This window comes from Elephas maximus, chromosome 1 (assembly GCF_024166365.1).
Source record: "Elephas maximus indicus isolate mEleMax1 chromosome 1, mEleMax1 primary haplotype, whole genome shotgun sequence".
Taxonomy (NCBI): domain Eukaryota; kingdom Metazoa; phylum Chordata; class Mammalia; order Proboscidea; family Elephantidae; genus Elephas; species Elephas maximus.
This window is the reverse complement of record NC_064819.1, coordinates 153770489-153797665: the sequence shown is the minus strand read 5'-3', so window position 1 is coordinate 153797665 and position 27177 is coordinate 153770489. Positions and strand designations below refer to the sequence as shown.

Genomic DNA, 27177 nt, shown 5'->3' with positions numbered 1-27177 from the left:
CATGTTTTGAAGACGATAGTGAGACAACCTGTTTACACAAGGAAGTACTTAAAAAAGCAAACAAAAAAGCATCACCCAGAGCAGTCATTGTGATCAAAGTGCCGTCAATTATTAGGGTGTAAAGGGAACTGATGACTCAACTTAGCACCACCGCGGTCTCCAGATTTCAGTTTCGTAACAGAGTTTCTTTTCAGGAATATTTCTTCATTTACACACAAATCCGATTTTCTTTCTAAAATGTTTCTCGATTTTCGTCAAACCGAAATACCAGGATCCCTTCAAAAGATAACTCCGATACCCAGATTATGCTCAGATAAGCGTCATGCAGGCACGCATCACCATGGAGAGCTGGGGTTTTTACTCCCTGGGATCCAGGTGCCTGAGAGGAGGGACAAGTCCTTTCACAGAGTGGCTCCTGGCTCCCTGCTCTTCCACCTCCCCAATTAGTCAGATGCAGCATAGAAACTCTCAGACTGCGTGGTGGTAGAAAATAACTTTCTGAATCAATCAAAGTGTGATATTTTGATCCTTTCACATGCCTGGGTATTCTGGGCAAATGCATGTTCAAATCAGTGACTCATGAATCAAGATGCAAAGTAGGTCTCTTGAGTGCTGGCTGGCTGGAAATCAGCTTTTAAACCTGAAGTGAGATACAGTCTAATAAAAAAAAAAAATTGTGGTTTGTGCCAGTCTTGGCAGTTTTTGTGGAAATATCATCGCTGCCCCTCAAGTACTGTACAATGGGAGCCTGCCCCAATTTGGAAAGAAGGGGGATAGGTAAAAAGAAGTGTCTATGTTAAAACTCACAAGAAGTCTGTCTTATAGGAAAGTTATTTTGTAAAGGTTCATTCAAAATCCTTTAGGATATGCTTTCCCAAATTATAAATTCTTTTACTTTGAGGCTGGTGAGGGCAGCCCCTGTATCATCCTCACCTAAGGATGCCCACTTAATTAGACTTAAGGGGGTAGCCTAGGAAATGGACCTCTACTTATAAAACCACTTCCATGGAAAATAGGTTCATGTTTTACCACGTATCTTGGAGTCCCAGGAAATTTTCTCTCCAGAAAATTAAATGAGTTGTCAGTAAAAGTAGCAATGTCACCAAAACTATGACCTAGAAGTGAGGGCACCCTAGCAGCACCAGGGGAGGAGGGAGTGGCAGCCTGGGTTCTCAGTATTTACAGTGCAATTTAAGTAGTAGGGCTGTGTACCAGGATTTACCTCTGCTTTAGAATAACTAATGATAATTAAGATGTCAATCCACACACACACCAAAAAAAAAAAAAAAACCTCTTAAAATGAATAAAACAGTTCAACAAGATTGTAGGATACAAGATCAATACACAAAAATCAATTGTAGTTCTATGTATTAGCAGCAAAACTCTGAAAATGAAACAATGCCATTTACAGTACGTTGAAGGGAATAAAATAATTAGAAATAAATTCAACAAAAAAATTGCAAGACTTGTACACTGAAAACTATAAAACATTGTTTAAAGAAAGCGAAAAACCTGTTGACATAGCGACCCGATAGGACAGAGTAGCACTGCCTCATAGGATTTCCAAGAAGCTGCTGGTAAATTCCAACTGCCGACCTTTTGGTTAGCATCCTGAGCTCTTAACCACTGCGCCACCAGGGCTCCAGCAAAGAAGACCTAAATAAATGGAAAGATATCCAATGTTCATGGATCAGAGGAGGTAATATTGTTCAAATGGCAGTATTACCCAAACTGATTTACAGATTCAGTGCAGTCTCTATCAGAATCCCAGTTGGGTTTTGTACAAAAATTAACAATTCATATGGAAATGCCAGGAACCCAGAATAGCTAAAACAATCTTGAAAAAGAACAAAGTTGGAGAGCTCACCTTTCTGATTTAAAACATGCTACAAAGATACAGTAATAAGACAGTATAGTACTAGCATAAGGACATGCTAATATAAATCGGTAGAATATAACTGAGAGTCTAGAAATAAACCCTTACATTTATGGGTTAAAAATTTTTTTTTATTTTTCAACAACGTGCCAGGACAATTCAGTGGAGAAAGAAGAGTCTTTTCAACAAATGGTGCTGGGACAACTGGGTATCCACTTGCAAAAGAATGAACTTAGACTTTCACCTCATGCCATATACAAAAATTAACTCTAAGTGAATCCTAGAACTAGGTGTAAGAGCTAAAACTATAAAACTCTTAGAAGAAAACATAGGAGTAAATTTTTGTGACCTTGGATTGGGCAGTTGTTTCTTCCATAGGACACCAAAAGCACAAATGATGAAAAAATAGACAACGATGACTTCGTCAAAATTTAAAACTCCTGTGCTTCAAAGGACACCATTAAGAAAGTGAAGCGTTAACCCACAGAATGAGAGAAAACATTTACAAACCATCTATATGATAAGGGACTTGTATCCAGAATATATAAAAAATTATTACATTTCAGTAGTAAAAAGACAAATAGCCAGGTTAAAAATGGACAGAATTTGAATAGTCATTTCTCCAAAGAAGATGTGAAAAGATGTGCAATATCATTATCATCCCCATTTTTTCATATTAGAAAACGGGGGCTTTGTTTATGTTACTTGGCCAAAGTCACTTAGCTAGTAAATTGGATTTGGACTCAGGTCTGTCTGACCCTAAAGTTTATTTTCCTCCCACTGCACCACACTGCCCCTAAAGGAGAAACCCCATCCCAAGCCAAACAGAGAACTGACAGGGTCTCCCACTTAGAGTGGTGGGCTATGATAATTCCCAAGGAGCAAAGATATGAAAGGGTGAAGGATGCTTTGGGAGGAAATGAAATTAAATACAAAGAGGAGGTTGTTACTTTTAGCGTAAAGAAAAAAATCAAGTTTATATTTTAAAATGTTCCAAGTGCTATAAATGACAGACATGGAAAGTAATGGTAAGAGAAAGGGGACAGACAGATCCGGGTTGGCAAATTAAAGAGCAGAACCTACGAACATCAAGATAGACCCATCATGTCATGTGTGTTCCCAGAGCGGCAGGCTGACTTGGTGAGAGACACAGGCATGCTGACAGTAAGTTTGACTAGAAATCAGGTAGGGATGTTCCTGAAGTCTACACGAAAAAGAAGTCATATTTCCTCCAAAGACTAAAGTGGCCCCAGAGGAAGTCATCCTGGGACAGTCCAGGTACCAGGATCCAGTACTGGGGTCTGTAGACAAAATGAACTCCTGTTGGAGTTTATTTACAGCAGGAGATTTTAACCTAGATTCTTAGGGGACCCCTGGGTAGGCTTCAAAGGACCCTTGAACGCTAAAAATTGCGTGGAAATGTTTGGTGCGTGTGCATTTTTTCTTGGGGAGAGAGGGTCATCAGGTTCTTAAAGGGTCTATGACAGGAGAAAGGTTTAAAAAAAGTTGGTTTTAACATTTATCGTAAAGTGCCAGACAAATTTTCTGGCTGTGTGATAAATTGTGTTAAATGGTCTGGCACTCCTAATTTTTGGAATAAAATTGAATTCTTAGTGAATGACCTCAGCCTGCAGTGCTGTCTGATTCTGTCCTGGCATTTGATAGAACTTGTTAGGGGATTAGGTAAGACAGGATGTTGGTACATTTGAGGTCATTAAACCAAGAAGGGAAGGGGAAAAAAAGAAATCTTGTTATATGTATTATGCAGTTGAACTCAAAGTTGAATAGCTAAGGGACTTTGTGCTTTGTGCCAACACTTTTAACCCTTTCATGACCCAATTATTTTTTTCCTTTTTATTTGTTGTTGATACTATGTGTTTTCAGTCATGGAGGGTGTGCTGAATCATTGAGTGTGTCTGAATTTTTGGTAGGCAATATGGTTTTTGCTTTATGCCTCATTTGACAAATCGTAACTTGGCATTCAGAGATACACATGTGTACCCCTTGTAAACACAAATCGTATCCCCAGAGTCCAGAGGTATATATGTGTACCAAATAAAAATTGCCAGAATTCGTGTTTTTTCCTACCAAAAATTCGGTGATTCAGCACCAGCTCATACTGTACTGGAAAAACAGTCATTTGCAGCACATGCCTGTTTTTTTCCCTTTCAAGCGGTTTTTTAGGGCCCTGCCTGCCAGCAGCACGTACTATCAGTGGGACAGTAGCTTCCCAGTGAACCCCAGAGGTACAAAAAGTAAATGGTAGCTATATATGCCACTGATCCTGAAAGGAAACCCTGCTTCAAAACAGACTGGAGTGGCAGAGACAGCTCCGTATAGATGCAGAGCACTGATAAATACTTATCTTTCCAAGAAATACTGTTTTACTTGTCCTTTTATGGAGGAGGTGTGGAAAGCTGTGATGTCCTGGGTTGCATAAAGTTTTTGTAAACAGATATGGTAGTATAGAACCCAGAGAAATAACAAAAGCTACCTTTTCACCTGGTGGCCAGCGTTCTCAAAGTTCCAGTTTCAAGACTAGGAGAGCAGTGAAGAAGAACCTGCATATCAGAGCACCTGATATGTATTAACAGTTTTGTTAAATGAAATGTAACTCCCAAAGTTTATTTTCCACCTGTCTTTTCCTTCAATTTTTTCTCTTCCTTCAATCTTATTTTGAATTTACTATTCAGGAAGTACTCAAAATGTACTCAAAATGAGGGAAAATCATTTGCCTTTGCGACAAGAATGCCAAGTATCTTTATGATATACGAAACCCTGGTGACATAGTGGTTAAGTGCTATGGCTGCTAACCAAAAAGGTTGGCAGTTCAAGTCCACCAGGCGCTCCTTGGAAACTCTATCGGGCAGTTCTACTCCATCCTCTAGGGTTGCTATGAGTTGGAATCAACTCGACAGCAGTGGGTTTGGTTTTTTGATTTATACGATACTACCAAGCCCTTTGGACCAAGCCCTTTTCTATGTATGATATGACTACATAAATAACAGACAAAAGATTATGTGGTAAATGAAAGTGCTCATTTAAGCATTGTGAGGTCCCACCTCTGCCACTCACTGGCTGTGGGACCTGGGACCATGAATATGGATGCAGCTGGTAAGCCCTCAATAAATACTACTTTCTCTTCCCATCTTCTTCCCACACCTGGATTTCTTCATCAGTAAAATGAGAAGGTTGGACTAAGTGACCTCCAAGGTCACTTTCAACTCTGCTGTTCCATAATTTAAACTCACTAAGGGAGAAAAAAATACAGGTCTGCAGAGCAGTATAAAAATCCTTATGGACAAATATAGTCCGCCATCTCCCTGTGTGTACACATAGAGCTTCTTTGGCTTTTTACTTTCATTCTCTCTGTTCCCCATTCTTTCTCTTTCTTAGCCAGCCAGCAGTCATCCATGAACTTGGAAGTGAGAAGAGAAGGCAGACGGGAAGGGAGTGAGGTGGCCCAAGACACAGGCCTGGGCGGAGGGCCATCGGGGGTTGATGTCAGGCTGCGTTAGGGACTCCAGCAAGACTGGAGTTGAGCCTGACAGTGCCACATGGTTATCGGCACAGCAGGACTCAGGGCCATGGCCCAAGGACAAGATTTAGCACTACTGATATTTATATAAGCAGGTGGTGGCTGGAATGTAGAGACTGTAAATCCAGAAACTGAGGTCACTGAGGAAGACAAAGCAGGAAACAGAGCCTCCGGGGAAAGAAGAGGTTGTATCATAAGATGGCAGCTGGAGAGGAGGGTAAGAGCAGCTGTGTGGTCAGTCTCCAGGCAGGATTCGAGCTGGAAGTACATCAAATTTGAGTGTGACAACTCAAGGGTCAGTGAAGGCAGGGAGATCCACAGAGCAGCGTGCCTCCACTATTTCTAGTATATGCATCTGCCACTCGACCCTGCAGTGATTTGGCATTCATTCATTCATTCATTTATTGATTCTTCAAGTTTGTGCCAGGCATTCTTCCAAGTGCTAGGGATTAGTGGTAAATAAGAAAGGTTAGGTTCTTGCCACATAAAATTAGCCATCACATAGGTCTTATGTAAATCTGGAGGGACAATAGGTAATAACATAATAAATTAACATGCAGATTGTGATTAATACTCTAACGGAACCAAACAGGGTGATGTGTAGCTGTTGGGGAGGGGACAGAATGGAACTCTGCTCCATGCAGAGAAGAGTTAACATAGCAGGCCTAAGATTGCTATCTTAGTCATCTAGTGCTGCTATAACAGAAATACAAGTGGATGGCTTTAACAAAGAGAAATTTATTTTCTCACAGTCTAGTAGGCTAGAAGTCCAAATTCAGGATGTCAGCTCCAGGGGAAGGCTTTCTCTCTCTGTGGGCTCTGGAGGAAGGTCCTTGTGATGCATGAGTCTTCCCTTGGTCTGGGAGCATGTCAGTACAGGAACCTCAGGTCCAAAGGATGCGCTCTGCTCCCAGCACTGCTTTCTTGGTGGTATGAGGTCCCCATGCCTCTCTGCTCGCTTCTCTCTTTTATATCTCAAAAGAGATTGGTTTAAGACACTGTCTAATCTTGTAGACCTCATCAATGTAATTGCCACCCATCCATCTTATTACATCATAGTGATAGAATTTACAACATATAGGAAAATCACATAAAATGGACAATCACACAATACTGGGACTCATGGCCTGGCTAAGTCGACACATATTTTGGGGAGACACAATTCAATCTATGACAATTGCTATCCTTAGTAAGGCCTGCTTACAAGATTGAGCCTTGGCTGGCATCTGGAGACTTGAATTTCAGGATTGTTACTACCATTCCCTAATAAGGAAGGTTTACTTTGCCTAAGCTCTTTGTATAAACAGTGTGGTTTATGTTGAACACCTGCTTTCCTTCTGAGAGTCTGGCATTTTGGTGCGTACCAGGCAGAGGGTGCCTACATGAACAGTCCCCAACAAAAACCCTGGGCTCTGAGTCTCTAATGAGTTTCCCTGGTAGACAGTACTTCGAACATGTTGTCACAATTCGATGCTGAAGAAATTAAGAGCAGCCCATGTGACTCCCCTGGGAGAGGACGCTTGGAAGCTTGTGCCTGGTTTCCTCCAGATTTTGCCCCATGAGCCTTTTCCCTTGTTGATTTCACTCTGTATCCTTTCACTGTAATAAATGGTAGCTGTGAGTGCAGCTACATGCTGAGTCCTGTGGGTCCTTTTAGTGAATCACCTAACCTGGGCATAGACTTGGACCTGAAAACAGGCAGTTACCATGACAGCGGCAGTGGACCCGGTGAGAGATGATGGTGAAGGCAATGGAAACAGAGAAGAGTGGACAGATTTAAGATGCAATTTGAAGACAGAACCAACAGGATTTGCTGATGAATTGGATGTCAGAAGTGAGGGAGAGACAGAGATACACAAGATAACTCCTAGGTGTTTGGCTGGAACAACTGAGTCAATAGTAAATCCTTTAACTGAATCAGTGGGTTAGATGTCTCACCTTACCTGTCTTCAAGGTCCTTGGCCAGACTTGTTGCAGCCCTTGCCCCTGCTGCAGCATCCAATCTGTATGGACTCTACCAGCCTCACCTGGGGTCAGCCCAGCAGCACCTTGCCTTGTGTGAGACACTGTACTTCTGCAGCTTAGAAGTCAAGGCGTACCTGCCTTTGGCAGGCGAGGCTAGCAAGCATGTGCAGCTCCTCAGAAAGGAGTAGGGCTTTGTAGATTTTCTCTGGCCAATAAATGAAACACTGACAAAGTTTTCAGACAGAGGAAAGGAGGCAGAGTGACCTCAGCAACTCAGACCAAGTGTTGAACCTTGGAGGAGTCAAGGCACTGTTGATGCCATCTGTGTTCCCAGGAACTGCCCTTCTAAGTTGACAGGGACCCCAACATGCCTGTCCATCTGCATTCCTGCAGGTGGAGTGGTGCAGGAGCTTAGCCTCCAGCTGCCTGATTTCTCAAATGATCCTTGAAGAAAGGATGGAAAATATGGTTCCTGAGCCCTAGAAACACCCTGGAATGCCACAGCAGAACTGCTACCACCCAGTCCTTACTTTAGGCATTTTCTCCTTGGGTATTGCCAGGGATGATTATGATCTTCAAAGACTGGACCCAGAGTGAGATACCAATCATTTTCACTGCTACGTCCAGTGTTGGAGAGCAGATAACATCATCTGTTAATAATGCCTGGTAGTACTTTTTTTTTCAAGAGTCTGCTGTAGAAAACAAATCTTTCTCTACTTCACGAATATAGCCATTTCAGTTTTAACAAGTTGTTGTCGTGCTGTCGAGTTGATTCTGACTCATAGAGATACAATAGGACAGAACAGAACTGCCCTATCATACGGTTTTCTAGGCTGTTATTTTTACGGGACCAGATCAGCCACTGGTAGGTTTGAATCGCCCACCTTTTGGTTAACAGCCATGCACTTAACCATTGCACCACCAGGGCTCCTTATAAAGTCTACAAAAAAAAAAAAAAACAAAACCTGTTGCCATCAAGTTGATTCCAACTCATAATGACTCTTCAGGACAGACTAGAGCTGCTCCATAGGGCTTCCAAGGAGCAGCTGGTGGATTCGAACTGCTGCTGACCTTTTGGTTAGCAGCCGAGCTCTTAACCATCGCACTAAAAAAAACCCAAAAATCAGATTATGTACCTCCAGCCTTGCTTCTTTTTAGCTTTTTCTCTTTTCTGAATTGTTAGTGGCGAGTAGTTCTGATTGCCCCATCCTCTGTGATAGGGGTGAAAATCTGAACAAGCTCTCCCATTGTAGACACCTTGCATAGCAAAGAAGTAAATTTTCTCACTTTGGTTCTCCAACTAGAATAACTTGGTCCCAGCACCTGAAATGTGTTAAGTGGAAACTTTCAGAGTTGTTTTATCTTAATTAAATTTCTCCATCCTGTCTTAAATGGCTTCTGTCTTCACTGCAGCAAAAAAGCACATTTCCTTGCGTCACCTTCCCAGGCCAGTAGAACAAAACACAAAAGCCACAAGATCTGTGATTCAAAGGTCTTCTGCCTTATGTAAGTGGCTGTTTAAACTCTGTTTGAAATGTAGTTTAAAAAAAAAAAAAAAAAAACTCCATAGTTTCCAAAAAACTAACACCAGTTGACCCTTTTCTTTTTGAAACCCTTCTAGCTATAAAATGGTATGTGACTACTCCATTTAGTGTTTCTGAATATGAATAAGGACTTCAGGGCCACTCACACACAGTTAATGTATTTATCACTAAAGCTGTCACCAAATTTTCAGTAATATTCTGTTGCAGCATGGGACAAGCAGAACTTTTTGAAGTTTGACCTTTTTTTAGCAAATGATCATCTGTAAATGCAATCTGTATTTTTGAGACTTAAACTCTTGTTTTGTTTTTTAACACTTTCTACTCAAATTACTAATGGTGGATGTGTGTGCTTGTGTGTGTGTGTGTAGGTAAGTAGATGGGAGAATCAATTTGTTAACCCTAAAAATCAATAGTCTGACTTTGGGCATGGGTACCAGAAGTGACATTTTGAAACTGGGAAGTCAGACTTGCTCCCCAGTGTCATCCACGTACGATTCCGTTGGGATGCTGAGCAAAATCAGATTGTTTTACTTGATGAAATTTTCACTTCAAGTGATAATTTCAATACCATGGAGAGAATTGGTAAAACTCTACATCCCAAATCATGATGTCCCTGTCTTTTTAAGTTAAGGCAACCTCTGGGTTAAGATTCAAACAAAAGCGTAAACCAGTTCTGAGTGTTTTGTTTCTTTACATCACTGTAAATCCCAGGCAGGTGGCAAGAGGTGATTAGGAAAGGGGAGAATTGACAGCATAAGGAGCCAGGGAGCAAGGGAGCAATGTTGGGAATCTGAAGAGCATTCAACCACTTTTGTGTCTCTTGGAAATTATGTCGTTGGTATTAGATTTGTGATTAAAAAAATAAAATAAAATACCTCCACCTGTCGTTTCCTGGGGAAAAGCAAATCCCGTTAAAGCTGCTAAGAAAATTGTAGCTAAGCATTGAGTCCTAAGGATAAAGAATGCAATCAGCCTTACTTATATAAGAAGCACCTTCTAGAAAACCTGATCATTTCACAACTAATTGGTATAAATGTTCCCTTGCCCACGGTTTGCAGCTGGAGACACACTTATACTTCTTATGATTTTTGTTGTAATTAAATACCATTTACTTTTTTTTAGATTAAGAATACAGGTCCCACTAATTTTTTCTTTTAAGTAAATTTAGGTTTTTGCAAGAGGGAATTACTTACAGATAATTTCCCATATCTTGGACATGTTGCTTTACTTGTAAGTGAATGAATAGTAGCCATTCAGATACCTCTTTTTGAACTTTCCCCCTGCTTCTCTAACAGTAAATATGAAGAAATGAAAATGCAGTGCTTTCATGCTTAGTGTAGCATTACCATATCTCCTCACCCACCTTTTCCTAAGAGCAGTCTGGTGAACCACGTCAAGGTTTCATGAGGTCTTTGGAAATCAATCTTGCCAAGAAACTCCATGCGGACAAGAAGGGCCCATAGCTCTTCTGTTCACTATTGTTTAAAGACACCCAACTAGTGCCTAGCTCCAAGAGGTGGCCAGTAAATACGTGTTGAATGAATGTGTTGCATATTGTCCTGTGGGCTTCTAAGGTCTGAAATAAATACATCTAAGAAAACTAGTATGTGAGGTGGCTTAGAGCAGCACTGTCCAGTAAATGTAAATGTGACTTTCAATTTTAAGTTGATACAAATTAAAAATTTTGTCTCTCAGATGTATTAGTCACATTTCAAGTGCTCAATAGTCACATGTGGCTGGTGGCTACCATAATGGCCAGTGCAGATACTGAATATTTCCACCATCACAGAAAGTTGTATTGGACAGCTTTGGTAAAGTATCATTAGTAGAGGCCTAAGTTAGTGGTCTTGATCTTTTTAAAGTGAAATTCCAATGGGATCATGATGTATGCTCATGATACCAAAAAAAAAAAAAAATACACAGCCCTTTCACACATCTCCCTCTATACTATAGGAATTCAGACAAGAAGGGTAGGTGACCCGCAGGGGTAATTATCTTTTTAAAACTGATAGCTAAACAACAGTGGGGCTGTTAGCAAGCCTGACATTTGGTTGACATATATTTGTTTGGCTACACTAGTTGTTAAAGTAGTGAAATATCTTTATCAGTTAATAAAGAGCTGTTGGTTCTAGCTCCTCCAGTACCTCCCTTCTCTGCCCCAGAGGCCTTGGCCATTTACCTAGAATTCCCCCAACTTCGCCTCAATCTAGCAACTAAAGGCTAGTTAATGCCTGTCCCATCCCTGGGGTGGGAGGCTGCTCAAGGACCCTGCCACAGAGCTTCAGGTCTTGGATCGATGGGTCTTGCCCTTGGCTTCACTGCGCCTTAGGCTGCTGCAAGGGACTGCTTCCTGAGAGTCTTTCCTAGGCTGCGTTATCACTGCCATGGCCAAGTCCAAGATCATAGAACCACTGTCCTCAAGACCTTAAAATCATCTCAACAAACCCCCTTATTTTACTGATGGAATCAAGTCCCAGAGAGTTTGTGGCCAATTCAGAAATAAAACCCAGATCTTCTCAGTATTTTTTTTTTTTTTTTTTTTGCTACATCTTCCTGTATCTGTTTCCTTAACTGTGAAATGGGGATTAACATCTCTGTGTTTCACAAAGTGTTAGTAAAAACAATACTGATACCCAGCATTTTATGTTTTATAGTTTGCAAAAAAAAGAAAAGAAAAAAGAAAAACTCTTGTATACATTCTCGTTTAATTCTCACGAAAACCTGTGAGCTATGTTAGGCTTAGAGGTACCGAGTGGCCTGTCCAAGATGACAGAGCTACTAAGCGTGGCAAAGGTCTAAGGCTCTGAGGGCTTTGAAAGCTCTTTTGTAAATGTAAGACATGACTAGTTTTTAGCTTGTGGTATTTTGCAGTTCAGGATTTAGAGACATTGGAAGTGGGAACTTTGTTCAAGAGTTTTTGTTTTTTGTTTTTTTTTTTACTTTGATAACGTGCCAATTGCACAGACTTTGGCTCAACATTAAAACAGAAGCGAGCTGCTTCCAAGTATATTTTTAAAATGAGAGAATCCGAATTTGTAATTAGCTTTACAAATGCTAGTTGTGCAGTTTGAGTATCTAAAGAGCTTCTGGTAATCATTTGTGCTGTAGTTGGTGATTCATTTTTTGTATTTTTTCTCCCAAGCAATTAGGCCCTTTGGAAAAAACAAAGTATGTTCTTTGAGAGATCATTTCCTCTATTATCACCCCATTTTTCATACCCTGTAGTCCTGGTGTGCTTAGAAAATTAACCACGTATCTGAGTAGGGCAAAGAAAAATCATTTATAAGCCATTATACTCACTTTGATACCTAATTGTCAGGAGAATGCTACTTAAATTACGAAGAGATGCTACAGTGAATGGTCTACTTCTTGATACATCTTTGGAGTTTGTTTGATTTTTTTCGTTTTGTTTTGTTTTTTGTCTATCATTGTTATAGAAACAACCCTTACTTTTAGATAAAATTTTTAGAAAAAATCATATAACTCACTCCCAAAATAAAGTTGAAATATTTTTGCACCCAACCCTTCTTCCTTCCTTCTCTCTCTCTCTTCCTTTCTTCCCTTCACCTTCTCCCTCTCCCTCCCACTCCCTCCTTCTTTCCCTTCTTTCTCTCTCTCTATCTTTCTGCCAGTTTCTCTCTCTGCCTCTTTGAACTTAAGCTATTTTACAGTACATACTAGGTTCAGAAATTGAGTTTTTAGATGAGGGAAAGAGTAAGATTATTTTACTCCATATAACACAGAAATGTCTCAATTTTCTTTTCTAAGAGTTAATGAAAATTGTGGTGTTCTCTCTACCAATTATCCTGTAAAGTTAAATATATGTAAAGGGGAAAAAAAATGAAAAATTATTAGAAAATGCTACAAATGAAAAGACACGTTGGGTTAAGAGTCCTGCGTTAGCTTTGCAAATTTGCCGTCACTTTGGGGAGAATTCATTTGCATGTTGTTGTTGTTTTAATCTCTTATTGTGTGTGTGTGTTTTCATGTGTTTCTCTGGGTAAAACCTGTTTTGTGTTGTATGTCAAATAGACCCTCAACACTCTATTGTGCTCTAAGTGATACAGCCTCCCTTGTGTCAATATATATAGGACCTTCAAAGAGTTTACAGTTACCTAGAGTTTTCTTTGATTTTATTTACACCATTTTCCCTGCTTTGGAAACTCTGGTGGCATAGTGGTTAAGAGCTACGGCTGGTAACCAAAAAATCGCCAGTTCAAATCCACGAGGCACTCCTTGGAAACCGCCTGGGTCAGTTCTATTCTGTCCTATAGGACCGCTATGAGTCGGAATCAACTCAACGGCAATGGGTTTGGGTTTTTTTGTTTTCCCTGCTTCGTATATAGATGCTGTAGATGACACTAACCAGAGTGTAAAGGCAAGGTTTATGATTTATAACCAGACTTAAGTCATCAAGGTAATGAGACACTAAAAACCAAAAAACCAAACCCACTGCCGCCGAGTCGATTCCGACTCATAGCGACCCTATAGGACAGAGTAGAACTGCCCTGCAGAGTTTCCAAGGAGCACCTGGCGGATTTGAACTGCCAACCTCTTGGTTAGCAGCCATAGCACTTAACTGCTACGCCACCAGGGTTTCCACTAGGCTTGAATAAATCTTTGAAATTCCAAACTTCTATTCCTCCAAACTTACTAGGGTGAAGGGACCGGGGTTTGTGACCAAGCACATACTTTCAACCTTCTCTGCCACTGGATTTTATACCAGTGCACTTAACATTGAGGAAACCCTGGTGGCATAGTGGTTAAGTGCTACCGCTGCTAACCAAAGGATCAGCAGTTTGAATCCACCAGGCGCTCCTTGGAAACTCTATGGGGCAGTTCTACTCTATCCTATAGGGTCGCTATGAGTCGGAATTGACCCGACAGCACTGGGTTTGGTTTTTTTTTTTTTTTTTTCCTTAGCATTGAATGAGATAATACATGCAAGGCACCTGGCACTACAGTTGACACATTGTAAGCACTCATGAGCTTTAGCCATCATTATTAGCTTGTCTAATTTGATTTTATCTTCGCATCTTCTCTTTTCTGCTCGCAGATGGGCATGCAAGAAATAGGAAGATACCAAAGGGAAAAGAAACACAAGTCCTCAGTCAGTAGTCCAAAAGCTAAATTATCAGCCACAAATAATCAGCAGCTGATTGTTTTTCATCTTGGAGTGATGTGTGAATTATTTCATTCTCCCCTGATACTCCTTTCCATGTTAAAAAGACCCCATAGGCGAGTGGCAACTCCCGGCATTGCCCAGACCTGACCCAGTCTGGCTTAATGAGAGTAATTCGATAGTGAAATTACATTAATCCTCTTTCTCTTTTGTTCTATAAAAACTAGGGAGATATTAACTATCTCTTTGTAAGAAAAACAAAAGTAAAATCTCCTAAGTTTGGCCATCACTAATCAGAATTTGTTAAGATATGTTGGCTGCAAGTGCATTTTTGCTGTGTCTATGACGAGTCGGAATTGACTCGACAGCGCTGGATGTGTTATGATAAAGGGGATTATTAAACAAATTACCTGGGCACTCATGCTGCTGACAATGTGTAGACTGGTTCAGCCTTCCTGGAAAGTCATCAAGACCGTTAAAGTTCATACCATTTGACCCAATAATTCTTTTTCTATAATTCTACCTAAGAAAAGATTTAAAAATTCAGATAGTCTGATACTGAAAGCATTATTTCCAATAAACAAAAATGTAATTTCAACAGTGAGAAAAATAGTTAAATAAACCCCATTTCTATGGGGTGTAATATTACATGGACATTAAAAGGCATATTTTTAATAACTTGAGAAAAGGATCACATTTGTATAGCATTGAATGAAAAAGCAGGAACAAAACTTTGAGTTTTTTTGGTATCTGAGATACCCACTGCCATGGAGTTGATTCTGATTCGCAGCCGCCCTGTAGGATAGAGTAGAACTGCCCTTTAGAGTTTCCAAGGCTGTAATCTTTACGGAAGCAGACTGCCACATCTTTCTCCTGAAGAGTGGCTGGTAGGTTGCAACCTCTGACCTTTCAGTTAGCAGCCAACTACTTAACCATTGTGCCACCAGGGTTCCCTTCTGAAAGGAGTACTGGTTCACAATCCCTTATCCCCAATCCTGAGTCCAAAAATCAGAAGTTCTTGTTTTTAATAACATTTGGTAGAAAAAAAAACTGGCCCGAACTGATATGAGGCTATTTATAGTCTGTGTTTTACCCCACAAAATAGAAATATACACATGTTTTGCTGCAGAATTATTTAGTGTGTTTGATTACAGGGTGTTACTCCAGGCCCTGATGGAGAGTTATGTAATGTATGGGATATGCATCACGATACACTCTAAAATCCAAAAAATTCTGTATTCTAGAACATGTCTTGCCCTAGGAGTTTCAGATAAGAGGTAGTGAACCTATACAACAAAATACCATTTAGTGATCTTATTAGTGGCAAGGTTATAAATGATCTTTTGTTTGTTTGTTTGCTTATGCTTTTCTGTATTTTCCACATGTTCTACATGAGCTTGCATGTATTAATTTAGCATCAGAAAAAATATATTTTTCTTTTAAAAATGAACATATTTGGGGCACCAGAGAGTCACCTCATTTCAGTCAGTCATTTGTTTTTCTGTACTTCTTCTTGTTACCACAGTCCCATGTGTCTCTTAAGCCAGGATATCTGATTTGTTGAAATCAAACACTCATGAGATGAGATAGAGGAGGGGATGGCTGATTGGACGCTGACCTATCTCCAAGCTGCTTTTAAGTTCAGGAGAGTACCCTGTGAGGGATTCTTACCTAAAGGAATAGGGCTCCACAAGGGCATGAGGCTTTTAATACCATGAACTAGTTTGTCTTATTCCATGTGTGTGGATTAGTCAAGGGGAACACAGCCAGAGGCATCGTAAATTAGAGGTCATAAAAGCAGACGGGGCGGTAGGGGGGAGGGTAGGATGGGGGGCATAGAAGGATAGCAGGAAGGAGGGGAAAACATTAGCATGCAAGGTTTACTTTGCTAATGGACAACTTTTCCTCTCCAAATAGGAGGACACTCAGTGACCTGTCACAAGGTTGCCCCACAAAGCTTTGGGGTCCATGTCTGAATGGATTGCTGTAGCCTTCTCATTTCTCCGTTCACCCAGTGCCCTGCATCCTAAGACTCGACGCCAGCACAGGACCTGGAAAAATTACATGTAAGTGTTGGCTAAGGTTTCTTTTCCAAAACTTGACAATGGTGAATGTATCATAAGAATTGTCTTAGGCAAAAAGAACAAATAACCTAAACGCACATGAATTACTTTTAACAATGTATCTTAACTGAGGAAGGGGGGTGTGGAGTCTGCACATTGGTGGTTTCTTAACTCCCAGATCCACTGCCAACGAGTAGATTCCAACTCATAGCAACCCTGTGGGACAGAGTAGAACTGCCCCATAGGGTTTCCAAGGCTGTAAACCTTTACGGAAGCAGGCCTGCTACATCTGTCTCCTATGGAGCAGCAGGTGGGTTTGAACCGCCTACCTTTCGAACCCTTAACCACTGCACTTAACCAAGTGCTTAACCATCGTGTGCTGCCGGGGCTCCTTTTCTTTAACTCAGTGCTTTTCGCAATTACCCTGTACAAATTTACCTCAGTACCGGTTGCTGAGCCGCACTCCCACAATTTCCTAATCAGTAGGTCTGGGAAGCCAGGAATTTGCTTTTCTAACAAGTTCCTAGCTGATGCTATTCTAGCTGGTCCAGGGACCCCACTTTAAGAATCACTGCTTTAACTCAAGAATAATAAAAATAGAAAGGAGTGTACTTCAGTATTAAATGTCGGTCTTAAAGTATTTAATGCCTTACAAAGTACATTGACTCATGACTCAGAAAAGAGAGTTTTAAGATTCCCTTACCACCTGTCTATTTGAAAGTCCAGCCAAGTAGGTATTATTATTCTGTGCCAGCTTTACCCCAGAGCAAGACTTCAAACCAGTCCAGTTCTGATCCCTGCTAAGAATCTGCATTTCTAACAAGTTCCCTGCTGAGAATTTGAATTTCTGACAAGTTCCTAGGAAGTTATACATAAGAATCACCTGGGGATCTTGTTAAAATGTAGGCTCTGATTCAGTATATCTGGGGTGGAAAAGTAAATTCTCAGCAGCGAACTTGTTAGAAATTCAGATTCTCAGCAGGGGTTGGAACCAGAATGAACTGGTTGGAAACCCTGCTCCAGAGCTCCTAGTACCAGTCATTCTTTGCCCTTGGTTTTCTACAGGTGTGATTAATGGTGCTGATATTGGGCTAAACTGCAGCTACAGTCTTTTTGCAGGTGTGCTTATCATGCTTGTAGAGATGCTCAAAAGAGAAAATCATTTTTCCACTGGGCTGGAAAAATATATTGTTCCCTTTCAAAGTGAGTCATCATAGTATTGTCCCTCCCGTAGTACACTTAAGTGTGACTTGATTTACAAAGCACAGGTGTGAAGGTAGGCACACCTCTAATAAATAACCCAAGTCAGCAATCCCAGGTTTTTGTGGGGTTTTAAGTTCTCAGGACTGATACATTTTGAGGATCAACATATTATTGTGTTAGCTTTGGAACAAGCCAGTTAGGTACCTGCTGAGGACAAGAACAATTCATTGCATATTAATACAAGAAACTAGAAGATTTTGGCTAAACAAATACACACCGCGATGCATATGAGCATACATACAAATGTACATATGTGCCTATGAATATACATTTTGTATATTTCTAGGCTCTTGTTGTAGAGATTTTAAACATTTTTTTCTTTGTTTTACTGAGTTGCCGTGAGCATAAAAATAGTATGAGTGATGCTGTCCAGTAAATGTTTGAGAAATTTCTCGGCATTTTAAATCTATGGATAAGCACTGTGATTTATAGCATTTTACTTGAATATGGTAAATATTATAATTCAAAGTAGCACTTAGCACTTACAATTCTTTTATAACTCTCTGGAACTGAGAATAATCACTATTAATAAAGCAGTTGCCAAGCAAATACATAATGAGGGAATATATCTATTGCCTAAACATTAACAGAACGAGAAATCCTGGAGATAGGTTTAAATGCATGTGTTTATAATAAAGATCACAAAATCAGAAAAATAAGAGAAAAAGTGATAGACGATAAAAGAAATCTATCATAGAATTAACCCACGACAGCCTTGTGGGGGCTGCCCAAAGGATAGCTTGGCTGGTATTTGGGCTGACAGAGTAGTGAGTGATGTAATTAGCTATTGTTACTCCATCCTTACAAACTCTCACATCTCTGTCAAGCGCTAATTAGTTATTCTGCGCAGCATTCTTGGGAGGAAGGTCATCGGTTGTGAGGCCTCTTCACCATGAAGTGAAAAAAAGGGATTGGCTCAGATGCTCCTTCCAGCTTGGGCATTCTGTGAGTCTCCACCTTTACACATCTGGTTTTCCTGTGGGATGACCATAATGTCAGTCTGTCTTAGTGATCTAGTGCTGCTGTAACAGAAATACCACAAATAGGTGGCTTTAGCAAACAGAAATTTATTCTTTCACAGTTTAGGAGGCTAGAAGTCCAAATTCAGAAAGCAGGCTATAGGGAAAGTCTCTCTCTCTCCGTCAGCTCTCGGGAAAGGTTCTTGTCTCTTCACAGCTTCTGTTCCTAGGTTCTTTGGCAATCACGTGGCGTGTTTCTTTCCCTCTGTGCTTACTTGCTTGCTTGCTTAATCTGCTATTTTATATCTTAAAAGAGATTGACTTAAGACACACCTTACACTAGTATTGCTTATTTCACATAACAAAGAAAATCCATTCCCAAATGGGATTATAAACACAGGTATAAGGGTTAGGATTTACAACACATATTTTGGGGGGGGACACAATTCAATCCATAACACAGTTCCTTTCCTATCTATGGTCATGGAGGGAAGAAAGCTGCTGTGACTCCTCAGATGAATCGGGGCTTCAGGATCCTACCAGAGATGGATAAGCCTGCCCAAATCACCCTCTGTGCCCCTGGGCAAAGCACTCAGTCACGAGTACCTAGAGGGTCTCTATAAAACTGAATACGAGTGCTCACCTTCCCCCAAGAATGGTGTGCATAATGACCAGTTGGTACTTGACAAGAGATGCTACAGTTTGTGAGAGTGTAGTAAGAATATGTCACTCACACGTCCCTCAGCCCTAATACCATCGCTCTTACACTTTGGGCACCCCCCAAACCAAAAAAACCCATTGCCGTCGAGTCGGTTCCCATTCATGGCAACGCTATAGGACAGAGTAGAACTGCCCCACAGAGTTTCCAAGGAGCATCTGGCGGATTTGAGCTGCTGACTTTCTGGTTAGCAGCTGTAGCACTTAACCACTCTGCCGCCCCCAGAAGATGGCAAGGGCAAGGGGTCTGCAGAATGTTATATTTCAGCCTTAGGATTGGGTTTCATATCAGGGTAAAGACATATTTGTCAGAATTCATCAGAAAAAGCTGCCATAGACAACTGTAGTGTCTACCAAAGTGCCATTTACACACAGAGGAAATCTGCTTCCCTGTGATGAGGGGAAATGTGTAACCACCTGTGCCCCTAGAATGGAGCTGCTTCAGTTCAACTGAATGGTATGTTCAACAACCGACTCCATGTATAGGCCACCAGAGTGTGCAGAGCTATGGAGCCATGTGGTTTACTGTGGCAACTTAGGTCTTGATCATAGGGATGGAAGTTTAGGCAGGAACAGAGAAATACAGACTTGTCACAGATTCAAAAATAGTAGAAAATGAAAGCTTTGAGAGAAAATGAATAGCAAATAGTTTTCATGCTAACTGCTTCTAATCATTATGATACCTGCTTTAACATATTCTAAATGAAGAATAATTTATTTTCCATCACCAAATTTCTACATTGGCAAGAAGAGCTATGATTGTGTCCCTAGATCATACAACAATTTAGTGCATAACCTGTGGTCCTGTGGAGACTATGCAGGATTGAGTCTACCAGGTTAGTCCATTGTTGTTAGGTGCCGTCAAGTCAGTTCCAACTCATAGCGACTGTATCTACAACAAAACGAAACACTGCCAGGTCCTGGCCATCCTCACAGTCATTGTAATGCTTGAGCCCATTGTAGCCACTGCATCAGTCCATCTTATTGAGGATCTTCCTCTTTTTCACTGACCCTCTACTTTACCAAGAATGATGTCCTTCTCCAGGGGCTGGTCCCTCCTGATAACATGTCCAAAGTATGTGAGACAAAGTCTCACCATTCTTGCTTCTAATGAACATTCTGGCTATACTTCTTCCAAGAAAAATTTGTTTGTTCTTCCGGCAGTCCACGGTGTATTCAATATTCTTCATGAACATCATAATTCAAAGGCATGATCCTTCTTTGGTCTTCCTTATTCATTATCCAGCTTTCACATGCATATGAGGCAATTGTAAACACCATGGCTTGGGTCAGGCACACCTTAGTCCTTAAAGTGACATCTTTGCTTTTTAATACTTTAAAGAGATCTTTTGCAGCAGATTTGCCCAATGCAATGCATCGTTTGATTTCTTGACTACTGCTTCCATGGGCATTGACTGTGGATCCAAGTAAAATGAAGTCCTTGAAAGCTTCAATCTTTTGTCCGTTCATCATGACGTTGCTTATTGGTCCAGTTGTGAGGATTTTTGTTTTCTTTATGGTGAGGTGTAATCCATACTGAAGGCTAAATGATCTTTGATCTTCATCAGTAAGTGCTTCAAGTCCTCTTCACTTTCAGCAAGGAAGGTTGTGTCATCTGCATATTGCAAGTTGTTAATGAGCCTTCCTCCAATCTTGATGCCACATTCCTCTTCATATAGTTCAGCTTCTCTGATTATTTGCTTGCACCATACAGATCGAATAACTGTGGTGAAAGGATACAACCCTGATGCACACCTTTCCTGATTTTAAACCACTCAGTATCCCCTTCTTCTGTTCAAATGACTGCCTCTTGGTCTAAGTACAGATTCCTCATGAGCACAATTAAGTGTTATGGAATTCCCATTCTTTGCAGTGTTATCCATAATTTGTTATGATCCACACAGTGAAATGTCTTTCGTAGTCAATAAAACACAGGTAAACATCTTTCTAGTATTCTTTGCTTTCAGCCAGGATCCATCTGACATCAGCAATGAAATCTCTTGTTCCACTTCCTCTTCTGAATCTGGCTTGAATTTCTTACAGTTCCCTGTGGATGTACTGTTGCAACTGATTTTGAAGAATCATCAGCAAAATTTTACTTGTGTGGGATATTAATGATATTGTTCAATAATTTCAGCATTCTGCTAGATCACCTTTCTTTGGAATGGGTACAAATGTGGATCTTTTCCAGTTGATTGGCCAGGTGGCTATCTTCCAAATTTCTTGGCATAGACAAGTGAGCACTTCTAGTGCTGCATCCACTTGTTGAAACATCTCAATGAGTATTCCATCAACTTCTGTAACCTTGTTTTTCTCCAGTGCATTCAGTACCATCGGTTCTTGGTCATATGCTACCTACTGAAATGGTTAAACGTAAATCAATTCTTTTTGGTACAGTGACTCTGTGTATTCCTTCCATCTTCTTTTGATGCTTCCTGCATTGACTAATATTTTGCCCATAAAAAAACAAAACAGAACCCGTTGCTTTTGAGTAGATTCCAACTCATAGCAACCTGTAGGGCAGAGTAGAACTGCCCCATAGAGTTTCCAAGGAACGCCTGGTGGATTTGAACTGCCGACCTTTTGGTTAGCAGCAGTAGCACTTAACGCCTATGCCACCAGGGTTTCTGTTTTGCCCATAGAATCCTCCAATACTGCAATGGTTAGTCCATTGGCTGGTTTTTTGTTTTTTGTTTTTTTTGAGGGGGGGGTGGTGTGGGGGGTTGCTTTTTATTCTATGCTTCCAGAAAGTTAGCCTTGAAGAAGGATCAGTGAATTCTCATGGAGCCTAATAGCCATATTTTCTTCAGGTCTCCTTCTTTCACTATCTTCAGGCCTTGCCCCTGGACCTCACCAGGGATTGGAATTCCTGAAGAGTGTTCCCTAAGGATCTATAGTTTCAAAAAAAGTTGAGAGAGCACTTTCCTAAATTATTCCACTTCTCCTTTAAGACCCCAAGGAGGAAGTAGAATTGATTATACATAGGGTCACTATGAGTCAAAATTGACTAGATGGAACATAACGGATATATATATACACTTAAGGAAAAGGTAGAGCCAAAAATGTGTAGATATAGATATATAAATGTGATTTCAATCCCCTCACCTCCACCCCAGGCTTTCCAAACTGCTCAGAAAATAAGCTCTCCATGCTTTTCATTTAGTGTTGGAGACAGGGCAAAGCAACTAAGATTTATGAGCCAGTTGCCATGGGGAGCTGCTAAAATATCAAAAAATTAGAATTCAAAGTTTGTATAACAAAGAAAACCCAGGTCAGCAAATCTAAGGATCCTTGACATCCACAGGTACCCACTAGCACCAAAATCTTGGGTTGCAACAACTTGAATATGGAAGCTAATCAAAGTAAAATTCAGTCCCATGAGTTCAAAGACCATAACTCTGGGGCGGACACATCATGCACATTCCCCCCACAGAAGACCAGCAAGCCAGGAGTCATCCAAACAAAACGGCAGAAGGTAGAGAACTTGCTGACTCTCCTGCTCCCTAGGAATCAGATGTGCCTGGTTCAGGACTCTGAATGCATGACTAGTGATATTCTAGCTACCTGGAACTTAACTAGGAAACCCTGGTGGCGTAGTGGTTAAGTGCTACAGCTGCTAACCAAAAGGTTGGCAGTTGGAATTCGCCAGGCGCTCCTTGGAAGCTCTATGGGGCAGTTCTACTCTGTCCTATAGGGTCACTATGAGTCGGAATCGACTTGACGGCACTGGGTATTTTTGTGGAACTTAACTAACCAAAACCCTGAATTAACTAACTTGCTTACTTTCCCACCGCCACCCACCCCACCCCCTTCCACACACCAGCCCTACCACGCACATCCCACTTCCCTTTTTCAGAGATAAAAGTTTAGAAAACAAGATAGCTTTAGTTTAGTGAAGGTAGAGCATATACCCTGGGGGATATTTGTAGCTGATGACACTGACCTGCTGAATCACTGAGGATGGTTAAATATTTTATAACTAGAAAAAGAAAAGGCTTTGCAGGGATTGTTAACAAAAAGTATTTTTTAAGCTGTTTGTCAATTAACCCAAAAATTAAAACAAGAAAAATATCTTCTTACCCTCATATGTCTATTTAACAGACATCTTATTGTACCTATTCTCATGCCTTAATAATAATCTAAAAATGTTGATGTAAGATAGAAAAATATACCATTCATATTATTCTTCTTGGGAAACTGCAGGTTGGGGCTTTTACCACTTTTCCAGTGCCAAAATTTAAATTTCAGATGTTCTGTCAATGTTTTGGAAGCATTCTAAAAGTTGTCATGTTATTGGTTTTAAGTATAAGAAACCTGTTGCCGTCGACTGGACTTATAGCAACCCTATAGGACAGAGTAGAACTGCCCCATAGTGTTTTCAAGAAGCACCTGATGGATTTGAACTGCCGACCTTTTGGTTAGCAACTGTTACACTTAACCAGTGCGCCACCAGGGTTTCCTTTAAGCATAAAGTATAACACAATTTCATGAACATATACATTAGCTCATATAGTTGTTGGGGGACCATTGGCACAATTGTCTTTTTTTTTAAGAATGTATGACACGATTATCTGTAACGATTTAGCTTCACACTATGTTCTGTTCAAGGCACTGTCAAAATTAATTTGCATTCTCTGCGTATACACTAATGATACAAACAGGAGTGATGTTACTAATGTGGAAATATAAATTAATGTGTACATAAAATATTTCAAATAAAATTCTCTGTGATGCTGCAGATAAACTAAGCTATGTATATTATAAAGCTGATGACCAAGTAATAGCAATTGTAGCACAGTTTATCAACTTATTCTAATAATTGCCAATCTTTTAATGTTTTAGAAATTATCTGTGAGCTCTTTTTTGATGCACCTGTCACTAGTGAAATGATATCTCTGGCTGAGTCGTGATTTAACCTAAGGGATCACATCACACTCTTCCAAGGACACCCTGTAAAATTGATCATTGTAAAATCCTTGGCACCTGGAGCTTTGTTGCAGTGGGAGGGTGCACAGGCCATGTGTCACGATGAGGAGAACAGTTTCTGTTCTTCTGCCCAGAACATTATTTGCAAAGGTTTGCAGCGTAGCAGGATTCTTAGAGTCCTTGTAATGCTTAACTGGAGCCCTGGTGGTGCTGTGGTTTGGTGTTTGGCTGCTAACCAAAAGGTCAGCAGTTCAAATCCACGAGGCGCTCCTTGGAAACCCCGTGGGGCAGTTCTACTCTGTCCTTATAGGGTCACTATGAGTTGGAATCGACTTGACGCCGATGGGATTTTGGTTTGGTAATGCTTAATTAGAAGCTATAATCTATTGTTTCTAGCAGATTTTTCCTGCATTTTATGCCTGTTCGTCACCAGGCCAGATTATTATGCTGGATTCCATGTATCAAGTATTCATAATTACTAAAAAGAACAGAATCAGAAAATAATTAATTGCTTTTCTATCATGAGAGAAGTAGCTTTATTTTCCTGATTATAAAAGTAATGAATATTTATTCTATGTAGTTTGTAAAATAACAGAAAAGCATAAACAAGAAAAGAAGTTACCTATAATCCAAGTACACAGACAAAAACCACCTGTTAACACATACTTTTATGTATTCTTCCAGGGTTTTTTCAGTGACAGCACTGGGCTGGGAACTAGTTTCAGATTTACAAGTAGTTCTCTCAACTGATTATATCTGCTAGAAACAATAGATTATACCTGCTAGTTAAGCATTACCGAACCAAAAACCCATTGCCGTCGAGTCGATTCCGACTCATAGCGACCCTATAGAACAGATGAGAACTGCCCCATAGGGTTTCCAAGGAGCGGCTGGTGGATTTGAACGGCCAGCCTTTTGGTTAGCAGCCAAACATCAAACCGCAGTGCCACCAGGGCTCTAGTTAAGTATTACAAGGACTCTAAAAATCCTGCTACGCTCCAAACGTTTGCAAATAATGTTCTGAGCGGAATAATTTGGCAAGGCTTAGGAAAAATAATATTAGATATCATTTTATAGGGCAGTGATCTCCGTGTTGCTGATTTTTCTCCCTTCGATCACATTAATCACCTCTTGTGAGAATAGATACCTGTGTGGACTCACCAGTCTCTAAAGTGGAAATCTCTATTAACTGGTATTTTCATTCCTACATTCCATCGATAAAAATAACTCCAGACACTGGTGGCCCTCTGAAGTCACAAAAGAAAGCTTCAGGTATGTACAAGATGGTTTTAGTGTTCAGTGAACTGATCGTGTCCCAGTTATTTCAAATTAGTAACCCATGTAATATACGGCAATTGGGCAGAAACAGGAATGCCTGATTAACCAGGTTCACCCATTTCCCAATCCACAATTCAGACAATATGGGCTCCAGTATAATTCTCATTTTATAGTTGATGGTAGCAAAGTTCGATTCAGATATATCCCTTCTTGTTCTGTGAACCAGAGAGTTTTCTCTCAACTTCACGTTCTCTGTTCTTTTTCAAAGAAACTTCTCTTCAGATTCCTCTGGTGTGGTGTTACAGCTCCTTGGTTTGTGCTGGTATCTCTGTACTTCCCTTTAGGAAGTGCTAGGACTTTGGTTCAGAATGAATCCTAAAACTTAGCCAATGAGATTAGGAAGGGCTTTGGGCACTCAAAGATAAAAATAAAAGGATTGTTGAAGGATTCATTTGAGAAATGTTGTAGGAATGCCATTCACAAACCTTATGTGAATAGAGTAGGAAATATTTAGTAGAAGAGATTTTGTTTGTTTAAAATTATCTGCATTTGGCAATAGTTATGGTAGGTTGGAAACCCTGGTGGCGTAGTGGTTAAGTGCTACAGCTTCTAACCAAAATGTTGGCAGTTCAATCCACCAGCTGCTCCTTGGAAACCCTATGGGGTAGTTCTACTCTGTTCTATAGGGTCGCTGTGAGTTGGAATGACCCGACAGCAGTGGGTTTGTTTTTTTGGTATGGTTAGGTCTTATCATCGCCTGTACAATATTCTAAATTCCTTGAAAGCAGGGGCTTCTCTGCGTCCCTTCACACCCTTTGTCTTTGTACATAAAGGAACTCAGAATGTATTGGCTCAAATTAATATTTCCGTAGCTCTTGAGTGACAGATGAATGAATGTACTCAATCCAGGTAACTACGGTTTGCCTTCTTCCTACAGCAGTTGAAGGGTGCTTTGATAAATATTTGCAATTGTGTCTAGTGCCGTGTTGGGTACAGGTGTGGGGAAGTGGTATACAGTACTTTGATCCTCCCTTGGAGAAGGAGATGCTAACGTGGATAATGAGCATTTGGTTCTTCGTCTTCAGTTTCGGTTTGCTGTCTTACTTCACTGAGTCACAGCACTCGCTTCGGTGCCGTTCAGTGACGGGGTATGTCATTTAAGCCCGAGACTGTCCCTTGGACTGTTTATGACATTGGTATCTGAATTTCCCATTACATTCACAGCCGGCATTTATCATATAATTTCAAGAGTACACTAAAAGCTAGTTGGCTTTGTAGTTGACATTGAGATTAACTTTCTCTAACCTAAACCAGTGAAAACTAAAATGCTCCTCACCACATAAAAGTTTTGCTTTCGCTGTGTTCAGACCCCTCCCACCTTGTCACAGCACAGTCATTTGGAGTCTGATTTGGGGGCGGTGTGGTTGTATCTCAGTGGTATGACCCACTTTTTCAGATACTTATTCACCCATGTTTTTACAGCCCAAGTCAGAAGTTCTGACGATAGTGGACTCTCACCCAAAAGAGATTTTCTGATCCACCTCAGCACTGCTTTAGTAACCGTCTGTTCTCGGAGGTGCTAGCTCTGCAGGGCGTGTGTTAACTACCAGAGGATGACAGGACATTTCCTCTAGTTTCTGGATAATGAGCAAGCACACAGGTAAAGATGCATTTATCAGAGTTGACTCCTTTTTTGTCTTAATGATTTTGTTCAGTTGACTTTCAAATATTAATCACTACCTGTATATGTTTGCTGTTGTGGTTTACCGAGGGCTCAGAGCAACAGGCATTTTAATTGGCACTCTGGGACCTTCCTAACTTCTCATAAAAAGTCTAAAGAGATAAAAAAAAAAAAAATAGTGATCAAAAATAGACTGTATCTTCTTTATGCCTTAGCTAGTATCCTCTTCATCAGTTTTTTTTGTT

The 27177-nt window shown here is 40.5% G+C and overlaps 1 protein-coding gene across 7 annotated transcripts in view; it reads left to right on the top strand.

The window, feature by feature from the left end:
• BACH2 (BTB domain and CNC homolog 2) overlaps positions 1-27177 on the top strand; it is a 413769-nt gene that overhangs the window by 232569 nt on the left and 154023 nt on the right. For 6 of the 7 annotated variants that reach the window (XM_049897348.1, XM_049897383.1, XM_049897374.1 and 3 more), the window contains one exon: positions 15963-16111. The gene's annotated coding sequence lies outside the window, so the exon portion shown is untranslated. Of the gene's footprint in view, positions 1-15962; positions 16112-21807; positions 26912-27177 lie in introns of those variants that run through there. The other variant, XM_049897403.1, reaches the window with a different exon arrangement.